Here is a 10306-nt window from a genome sequence, read left to right on the forward strand (position 1 = left end):
CAACACGATCTTTGGTGAACGAAATAAAGGAAGAAATTGCTGCATTACCCATGATTGTTATAAACCAATTGGGAAGAAATATAAAAGTTTCGTTTCAACTACAACTCACTATGATCGATGGAAAGGTGGCAAACGCATTAACTGGCGTTATGTCCAATTGGAGATGCAATATTTGTGGCAAGAAGAATGGGCAATTCGAGGACAAGTCTGATGAAAATTTAGTAAACGAAAATGCGCTCAATTTCGGTATTTCGCCCCTGCACTGTAGAATTCGATTCATGGAGTATTGTTTGCATTTATCGTATGACCTTAAATATCGGACTAGCCCTGGAAACCGCGATGTCTCTGCTAGAAACAACCAAGATCTTCACAAAATGAGGCAGGAAGAGAAGAATCGAATCCAGTTGGAGTTTAAACAAAAGGGACTTATAATAGATAAACCTCTTTACGGATACGGAAGCACAAATGATGGCAACTCGGCAAGGCGGTTTTTTGAGGACCCCGTATCGACATCTAAAATAACCGGTCTTGATGAACACTTGCTAAGACGATTCAAAGTGATTTTGGCTGTAATCAATAGCAAAAAGATGATAAATTCAACCAAATTTGAAGCTTATAGTAATGACACAAAAAACATTTTATCTGATTTATATTCGTGGAAAGCTTTAACACCGACAGTACATAAAGTCTTACATCATGGCAAGGAAATTGTGGAATACAACATACTTCCGTTAGGAGAACTTACAGAAGAAGCTCAGGAATCCCGTAATAGAGATGTTAAACAGTTCCGGCTTTTCAATACCCGAAAGAGCACCAAATTTAACCAAAATTATGATTTACTTCAATATTTATTGTTATCGTCTGATCCGGTACTATACAGCATCAGAACTAAATGGCTACCAAAAATATGTGACGATATAGATAAGGACGATCCCGATGCCATTCAAATTAAAGAGCTTTTAAATTTTGATACCTTAGATTATTTGGTAGAGAATAAAATCAAATAATACAAAACTAAAATGCTTTTTTATTTTGGGAGTAGCTAATATACATATAAACGCACGCCGATGCGAAGTGTTTTCGCTCTAAAACACATATTTTTATTCCAATTTTTTTAAACTTTGGCAGGAGACCTTTTTTTATTCTAACACATTTGTATTGTAAACCCTGGGCAAATCTATCAATGTTTTAGTGTAGGCCCCATATAAGGTTCCATTTCACAAATAGACATTTTTATATAGAGTTTAATGAAGTGTAAATGAATTTTAGAGTAGATAGAATCCGAGTTGAGAAATGTTTTATACATCGTTGGAAAGGTATGAAAATTTCCTTTACGATAAGGTATGTTGCGTAAATATGGCTATAGTGTGTCATGTGCAATTAGGACAACAAAAACAAAATTTGGGAAATTCGACTTTTTTGAAAAATTGACTTTTTTATTGCCGGTTCCATAAAATGGAATAGAATAGAGATATTTCCATGATTCTTTTTGTGTTTTGTAGAAGAAGTGTTACCAAATAAAAGTTTATTTAACATCTTTGCAATAAAATGTGACGTAATACTTGTTTTTTAGCAATGAATATAGCACTACTTGAAAATTGACTTTTTTCAGTATTTTGATCGCTACGATCTCATTTATGGCTAGGATATGGCGAGACATACCTTAAAATGTTGGGAACATTTTAAGCTTTCATTTAAGTTCAAAAAAAGCGAAAAAATCCCCGTGGAACTTTTTTTCCAGTGAGAAACTTTTGAAGTTTAGTAAAAAAATTGGCCATTTTGGTCTTAAGATAACGGTGTTGTTTGATATCGAAATTAGCCAAATTAGCACTTAAAACTTTTCTTAATACCTCGACTTTGTGAAAATGGAAAGAAATGATAATGCTTTGACGGCCAAAGTTTGCGAAAACTTAAAGGAAATGGGAGTATCTTTTTTGAAAAATTTTGCAATTTTTTGACAAAAAAAATATTTTTCATATTGAAAACGATGCCATTTTTAAACCGCCAAAGATATTCACGTGATTCCTTTTGTATTTTATGCACACATATGCTGGCATAATTTGTGTGAAGTATGAAGTTTATAGCTTTAAAATTGACGGAGTTATTAAAAAAACACTGAAAAAAACCAAGGCCAAATTTTCATATTTTAAAATTAAACAATTCATAACTCCTTAACAGTACACGATGGCATGGTACTTTATGCATAAGTTTTTTAGATCTTGTCAAGCTCTTTCTCTAGAGTCCTAAATCATGTAAATCGGTTGAGTAGATCAAAAGTTATGGCCCCCAGAAGCTTGGAGAAGTCAAAAGTGGTCAACTTTGACACCCTGTAGCTCACCCTGTATTAAAGATATGGACCAACAACAGCACTTTTCTGAAAGCCTATGTCCTCCTCTACAAATGTCTAGAACATTTTGTATGGCTAAAATCAACAGATAAAAAGTTGTAGACTTATTTCCAATTTTTTTGCCATTTGGCCCACTGTGCGACGTCTGAAGGTAAATCATGGCTATTGGAGTAGAGGTGACCTGGTTTTTTCTCCATCTGACTTGTTAGTTTCTTGTATAATATCAAGGGTTCATTAGATTAACTAGTCTCGTCTCCTCTATAGCTTCAAAGATTCTCTCGATATTTTAAGTCAGTAGTCAGTAACCTGCTTCGATTTTTCATCACAAATATGGATCCTTATTAAAAGCTATGCTTCCGTAGGTGACTCACTCCATATGGCAGATACTTGCGCATATCCAATGGAGGGAAACCTTATATCGATTTAAAATGCGGTGCGAAAAGGAAGCTTTGCAAGCAAACAAACAAACACTCTCAAACTAATTAGCATATTTTACACTTTGCCGCTAAGCACGGATGTGCATACATAATTAAGCCACCTGAATGGACAAACAGGCCTAAGTTGTAAAAAGTTCTAAATTGATTTTTGTTTTCCTATCAGCAATTTAACAACATCAGCATAATTTCAGGCTAATGTCAAATGGCTAACTACATAAAACCATAAGCAGCCCTTATTTATGACTTCTTGTGGTTGGGGAAGCAAACATTTATTACCACGATTTGCATTTCAGCTAATCAAACGGCTAATACATGTCCTCCACACACACACACACACACATACTCACACTGAAAAAGGCTTTTCTCTTGTCAGGCTTGAAGATTTGTTAAACTACAATACACGTAACAATAAAAATAAACTTTAATGAGAACCAACTCATTTAGAAAAAGCCAAGTCAAGCCAAGTTGGTTGACTGCTTGACAGCAGGGCCAATGAAGTTGCTGCCAGCCAGCCCTAGCTGCACTGTTTGACTCCAGCAGGCATACGATACATTGTTAGGAAGACTAACCTAATGTGATCATTGGCCGCCAAGACCGAGACCAAGACGAAGACGGAGAAGACATACAACATGTACATACATATGAGTTTATGCCAAGCTCAGCTGGATGATTTGTCGTTTGGCTTAATGTAGAAAAGTAATCGAGGCATAATAGAAATTCCACTTCCGGCTGTAAGTCACGAGCCTTGTCACCACCACTTGTTGTTATTTTGCTTTTAAATTATTCGCATGTGTATAATCAAAAAGTGACAAGGATACTTTGTAAGCTGTCCTATAAGTTATTACAATGTCTTAGAAACACACAGAGAGAGATACATATCAAGTGTTGCTCCTTGAAAGCCAAAGATTTTTCTCAGCTCACTCCTCACTCAACTCATATGTTGTTAACATGATTTTCACTGAATTAAAAGCTCTGTCAAAAAATTTGACATGCAATATTTGTAGTAGTATCATGCACAAGACCTATGCTTGAAGTATTACAAATTGGTTTAGTTAGTTGAGATACAATCAACAACTTTGATATAAAAAGGGAGTGAGTTGTACCTAGAATGTTGTATAATTTGCCTTAAAGCAGCCTCACTCCCAAGTAAGAAGGATAAATGTCAGTTTGTAATTTGTCTAATACACGAATTTAATTGAAGATCAAATATGTTGTAACTGTCTTCAAAGTTTCCATCAACATTACAAGAAGGATTAAGAAGAAAAGAGTACATGGTATGCGGTCAAGAATATTATTCCATGCTGCATCTCTATCAAATGGTCATAAATAAAAGGCAAAAGTTCCCAAAGGAAAGGTTGCTAAACTACACTTCCAGAAGGCAAGGGAAACCACCCTATTCCAAAGGAAAGGGTACCTAAACTACCCTTTTCAAAAGGAAAGGGTACCGAAAACTACCCTTTTCCAAAGGAATGGGTACCCACACCACCACCACCCTTTCCCAAAGGAATGGGTACTTAAACCACACTTTCCAATGGAAAGGGTACTAAAACTGCCCTTTCCCAAAGGAGAGGGTACTAAAACTGCCCTTTCCCAAAGAAAAGGGTACTAAAACTTTCCCTTTCCAAAGGAAAGGATACTAAATCTCCCAAAGGAAAGGGTACTACAACTACCCTTTCCCAAAGGAAATGGTACTAAAACTACCATCTCCCAAAGGAAAGGGTACTAAAACTACCCTTTCCCAAAGGAAAGGGTAAAAAAACTGCCCTTTCCCAAAAGAAAGGGTACTAAAACTACCCTTTTCCAAATGTAATGGTACTAAAACTACTCTTTCACAATTTAAAGGGTACTAAACCTACCCTTTTTCCAAATGAAAGGGTACTTAAAAGTACCCTTTCCTAAAGGAAGGGGTAAGAACACAACACTTTCCCAAAGAAAAGGGTACTAAAACTTTCCCTTTCTAAAGGAAAGGATACTAAATCTCCCAAAGGAAAGGGTAATACAAGTACCCTTTCCCAAAGGAAATGGTACTAAAACTACCCTTTCCCAAAGGAAAGGGTACTAAAACTACCCTTTCCCAAAGGAAAGGGTACTAAAACTACCCTTTCCCAAAAGAAAGGGGACTAAAACTACCCTTTTCCAAATGTAATGGTACTAAAACTACTCTTTCACAATTTAAAGGGTACTAAACCTACCCTTTTTCCAAATGAAAGGGTACTTAAAAGTACCCTTTCCTAAAGGAAGGGGTAAGAACACAACACTTTCCAAAAAAAAAGGGTACTAAAACTACCCTTTTCCAAATGTAATGGTACTAAAACTACTCTTTCACAATTTAAAGGGTACTAATGAAAGGGTACTTAAAAGTACCCTTTCCTAAAGGAAGGGGTAAGAACACAACACTTTCCCAAAGTAAAGGGCACTTAAACAACCCTTTCCTAAAGGAAATAGTACTACAACAACGCTTTTCCCAAAGGAAAGGGTTCTAAATCAACCCTCTCCGTTTCTTAAAGGATAGGGTACTAGACCACCCTTCCCAAAACAAAGGGTACTAAATTCATCCTTTTCCAAAGGAAAAAGTACTAAAAACGAACTTTCCCAGAAGAATAGGGTACTAAAACCATCCTTTCCCAAATGAATGGGTACTCAAACCACTCTTCTCCAAAGGAAAGGATCCCAAAACTCACCATTTTAGTGTACTAAAACCACCCTTTCCCTAGGGAAGGGGTACTAAAAACACATATTCGCAAAGAAAAAGGTATTAAAACCGTCCTTTCCCAAAATAATGGGTACTAAAACCACTCTTTCCCTAATAGATACTAAAACCACCCTTTCCCAAAGGAAAACAGTACAAAAAACAACCTTTTCAAAAGAAAAGAAAAGGGTTCTAAAAGTACGCTTTCCAAAAAGAATGGATACTCAAACCACTCTTTTCGAAAGGAAAGGGTACTAAAACCCCCCTTTCCTAAAGAAAATAGTACTAAAACCATCCTATCCCAAAACAAAGGGTGCTACAAATATCCTTTCGCAAAGAAAAAGGTACTAAAAATACAACTTCGCAAAAAACAGGTACTTAAACCGACCTTTCCCAAAGGAAAGGGTACTAAAATCACTCTTTCCCAAAATAATGCGTACAAAAACCACCCTTTCCTAGAGGATGGGGTACTAAAACCATCCTTTCCCAAAGGAAGGGGAACTAAAACTATCCTTTCCCAAAGGAAAAAGTAAAAAAAAACAACCTTTTCCAAAGAAAAGAAAAGGGTACTAACAGTACCCTTTCCAAAAGGAATGGGTAGTCAAACCACTCTTTTCGAAAGGAAAGGGTACCATAAACACCCTTTCCTTAAAGAGTGGGTACTACAAACACCATTTTCCAAACGAAAGTGTACTAAAACTACCCTTTCCCAAAGGAAAGCGGATTAAAACTACCCTTTCGCAAAGGAGAGAGTACTAAAGCCGACCTTTCATTAAGGAAGAGGTACTAAAACCACACTTTCATAAAGGAAACGGAACCAAAACCACCCTTTCTCAAAGGAAAGGGTACAAAAACCATCCTTAACCACCTTTTCCCAAAGGAAAGGGTACTAAAACTACCCTTTCACAAAGGAAGTGGTGCTAAAATCACTCTTTGGCAAAGAAAACTGTACTAAAAACCCCTTTTCCCTAAGGTAAGGGTACTAAAACCTTCCTTACCCAAAAGAAAGGGTACTAAAACCACCATTTCTCAAACGAAAGGGCAAATTGAAGCGGCTCAATCATCTTCTGATGGGCAATTCAGGAACAGTTTCCTTAAGATGTGAAGATATTTTTTACAGTAGGCCGGTTCTGTCATCAAAAGTCAATGACTCCTTGAAAGTCACTGAGAGGAGAAGTTCTTTTGCAAATGCAATATAAATCAATTATGGGTCAAGTTTCTACAGTTATTTCGGGTTTCGGTACAATACCCTTTGAAGTGAAATTTATGAACACATTTGTTTCCTGCAGCTGTTAATGCCAGCCCATTTCCTTAAAAAAAGTTCACAGTTATGAGTTGTTGCTTTGGCTTTTTCAGATTAAGGGAAACTCCAAAAAACTGGGCATCACCTACTTTTTAAATTATTCATTTTATTTGAAAACGTTATGGTTTCGTTGTTTGTTCTTAAAAAGCTGCTTCTGCCTAATTAACCGAATTCAACCAAAAACTTTCACTTCACCTCCCCTTCTCGAGTGCAGCTAATTTTCCAAAGAAGAATCTTTTCTTCCTAGTCAACAATAACCATCACCATGCTTTTAAAGCTTTAACTTATTTACCTCCTCCTTTTCTTAAAAAATATTATGAATGCACCACCCATTGTACACAAATTGGTCATCTTCTTAATCAATCTTGCATTATTAGTATTCAGTTAGCACTTCACCTCCCCGCTTACCACTAATATTTACATAATCCCATATGTTAAGCAATAATTCTATGGCCAGGTCTTCTTCTTTGACTGCCAGAGGGGGTTAAGTGCAGCGGACGTGTTTCCAATTGGCGGCCATATGGCCCAAAAGTAGGCGTTTTCCTTACAATGGCCATAATTAGAATTGTCCATATGCATGGGCGCATTCATTCATGTTGTCTTCTATCCTAATGGATTTTTAAACCTTAAGGTGTTGATTAACTCTATGGGTATTATTTATTATTATGGACAAACTGGTGCTTGCTCCAATGGCTTGACGAATGGCTAATGAAGAATAAATGAATGAATGAATGGTTGAAGGGGGCACGGGCCTAATGGTACCTACCTATCTACCAAGCAAATGATCAAATAAGAATCTCTGCACAGCAGGCAAGCCAGCAAGTGGCTGCCAGCAGCGAGCATTGTCCCATTGCTGGTGCGAACCAGCGATTGATCTTCCCATCAAATCATGTCCATCAACCAACCAACACACAATCATCTATCGAGTCATCCATCCATCCATCCATCTGTCTATCCGTATTTTAGTAATTGTTTACTACGTTTTTGTTACTAATTATAATGATTAATTTATAATTTCATTCCATTTCTTCGAGATATTGTATCAGAAAGTTCTTTGAACTCACTCTCCTCTTGGCCTCTTGGCATTGGCTCCACATGAAGCTATTAATAAAAGATTATGGTTTCTTCAATTTCCTTCTCCCCAAAGTTAATGCTGGATTGTGGAAAAAACAACAATTGTCGATTTGTTCAGCGAGGGAGATTTGCATTATACACTTATTTACAAAATACCCTGTCTGATACGCAGGGGAATTTCCGCTGTTTATTATGGTTTTATGTTTGGGAAAATTCGTTCTACTCCCTATTTATCATCATTAAAGCAAAGGTGTGGAAATATTGTGGATAAAAAAACGAATGATGTTTTGAACACAATATGTCATCATTAGTGATGTAATAAATGGTAGGGGTTGATTTGGTGGGGTCTGAGGATACGATTATGAGCAACATGCATATTTAGATATTGATTGATGTGATTTTCCTTAATGTATGTCTCTATCATTATAAAGTGACTTTCAGCAATGAACTACAAGAAACCAAATTTAGGGACATATTTGCATTTTAAGTTAAATTATAAGTTACATCTAAATGGAAAATTTAGTCTTTAGAAGAAACTTAATTGGATTTTTTTTCTTTAGAAAACAATTTATTAACATTTTGTATGTAGGAAAATGTTAGGTTAGTTTTAAGTAGCAGTCTGCCACCAAAATCACTTAGAAGTTTTCGTCCATTGTGATATTACAGGAACCGGAGAATGCAGATGCTTTCTAGGTCTTACTTTTGAACCATCCAGATGGTTTTAAACAGCCCTACAACTAGCGAATGTTCACATCCGCTAATTCAGACAAGTTCTCAAAGAAATAAGCACCTAAAGTGGAACTCCTTCTGCCTGCCAGTGCGGCACCATACACCCAGCATATGTTCTATAGTATTCTCTTTCTTGACGTCCTTGCAACTTTTGCAGAGTTTTTTACTTGCAAACTTCAGCCTGTCTGCATGTTTACCAATCATATTGTGACCTGTCATGATGAACACAATGACTGACGTCTATTCTATTCAAGATGGGAAAATGCTTTATGTATCTAACGATTACGTCCATCGTCGAGTCAGCGGTACCAGCTAAAAACCCACCCTATATTACTTTGGGATACAGACTAAACCTTGGAACTATATTTTTATATTATATCGAGGTGGACCCCGTAATTTTGTGTTTAACCATCTCGTCCACATATTGTCTGCGTCAAGACCTTCACTTTGTCCCCTATGCCATCATTTTTCTACGCAGTATTTTGTACATTGTATCTGGTGACTTCCTGCCAATTCCTATCGTTTTCCAGCGTCTTCTGCTCTTTATTATCGTTTGAAACATAGTTTCCAGTTCTCTGCATCGCTCAGTCCAATGTCAGCGAAGAATGTATGCTCGGCATCGTCTTCAACTTCTTCCGCCTCCTACACGCAGCTGTAAATCCCCTAGACCACTTTCGGTAGCCCACTATGCTGTAGCATGTTGAGCTACCTGAAGTATACGAGGGCTGATACATAAATTTCAGGTCTTATAATGAAAATGTAAATTTTTATCGTCAAACATTGTTTTATTGTTTTTCAAAGTATTCTCCGGCATGATTTTTACACTTTTGCATGCGGTCAAAAGAAGTTTTCGAAGCACTTGTTCCATTTCGATTGAGGCACGCATTTTTATCTTATTGTGCAGAAATAAAATGAAGCCATTAGGGGCCAAATAAGAGCTCCACGGCGGATAACCAATCAATTGGACGTTATGGTCAATCAAAAAGTCGCTGGTTTGAGCCAATGTCATGGTGAACAATGATTCGTCTTCTCTTGTTCGTTTTTCGCTACCAAGACTTCAGTCGGTCAAATTGTAGTGTACCACACAGAATTGAGCTTCTACGTTGCCTAAGTGGAACATTCGCCACATGAAAAGTTCTGCCGAAGAAACAGGTGACCATTTGCTTTGAAGTGCTTTTTTCACGAACAACTTTTGTAGGATTTGGTCCGTCTTTGAAGACCGACACGATCGATTATTGTTTTATTTCGGGTTCATAAGCATAGATCCACGATTCGCTACCTGTAGCGATCTTATAAACGTATTTTGAAGCACACCGATTATATTTTTTCAATATATCTTCGCATTAATCGACACAAGCTTTTTTTGAGTGATTGTTAAGTTTTGGTTAGACAAACGAGAACAAACCTTTTTACAGCAAGGTGTATGCCGATGGAACAAATACCCAAATATGCCTCTATCTCACGGTATGTCACATGACTATCTTGCACTATAATGTTCTCCGGCATAAATGTTCTCTGGTACAACTGCCGTTTTTGAAAGACCTTAACGGAATTCGATTTTAAGCGAGCATCGGACAAGATTGAACTCATTAAGCCAGTTTTCACAGTGCTATAGTTTGGTGCTTCTTTTCGTGATGATCCACGCCGAAAGTTATGAGAAATGGTCGCACAAAACTGTTCATGAGAGTTAATTCTTTTTTTTTTCTTTCAAATTAATTTTTTCAGGT

This window comes from Stomoxys calcitrans, chromosome 5, assembly GCF_963082655.1.
Source record: "Stomoxys calcitrans chromosome 5, idStoCalc2.1, whole genome shotgun sequence".
In the NCBI taxonomy this organism is placed as follows: domain Eukaryota; kingdom Metazoa; phylum Arthropoda; class Insecta; order Diptera; family Muscidae; genus Stomoxys; species Stomoxys calcitrans.